Here is an 862-nt window from a genome sequence, read left to right on the forward strand (position 1 = left end):
AAGCAGAAGTGATGTATGTCCTTTCTGGGCAGAGGCCTTAAGAATCAGTACGTAGTTCTCCATGCTCTTCTCCCCTCCTCTGACTCTGTTGGGATGGAGCCTCTGTCCGCTTAGGTTGCCAGTGATTCCAAGAGCGGGCAAAGATCATTGCTAACCCAGGATGGATATGCACGTGAGCGAGAAATAAACATTGTTGTAAACCGCTGGGAGTGCCCACTTCGGCCACACATATACTGAAATTGGAATGATACAGAGAAGATTAGTGCGGCTCCTGCGCAAAGATGACACACAAATTCGCGAAATGTTCCATATTAAAAAAATCACACAATAAAAAACTGAGAGTTTTCAGGTTACTTGATACTGCAGAATATCCTGGGCTTGCCTGACAGGTACACAGCTAAACCCTGGAAGTCTCAGGGTGTTTCTGGAAATTAGCACTCAGTTGTGAAATGCAAATGCTACTATTAATAACCAAGATTGAAACACTGAGAAAAAAAAGCTGAGGAAAAAATCCTTGATTTCAGTTTGAACAGAAGAGAAAGACTCCTTTTTACTCATTGTTATATATTTTTTATTTTATTCATATCTTGTGCTTTGGTCTTTAGCTGGAATTCAGTTTTTAACTGGCATATACACATCCCAGTGTGCAAAAAATACTATATGTACAGTATATTTCTTTACCTTCAGTGCACAAATTTGGCTTTATTCCAGTGTTAGGAGATATGATAAAACTGATTATTGCCTTAAAAAAATCATTTTATACATTTGTACTCCACTGCCTTTTTATGTAGCATGGTGCGGCTTGTTGAAAAATATCATCTATGAAATAGAATAGCTTATTTGAAGGGAACTTAATAATGTC

At 38.2% G+C, this 862-nt stretch overlaps 1 non-coding gene across 1 annotated transcript; it reads left to right on the forward strand.

Moving 5' to 3' along the window:
- Positions 1 to 207: 207 nt before the first annotated feature.
- LOC122218776 lies at positions 208 to 316 on the forward strand. Its single transcript, XR_006202107.1, has one exon. It is a non-coding gene; the product is annotated as a U6 spliceosomal RNA (small nuclear RNA).
- Positions 317 to 862: the final 546 nt, after the last annotated feature.

This window comes from Panthera leo, chromosome B1 (assembly GCF_018350215.1).
Source record: "Panthera leo isolate Ple1 chromosome B1, P.leo_Ple1_pat1.1, whole genome shotgun sequence".
NCBI lineage: Eukaryota > Metazoa > Chordata > Mammalia > Carnivora > Felidae > Panthera > Panthera leo.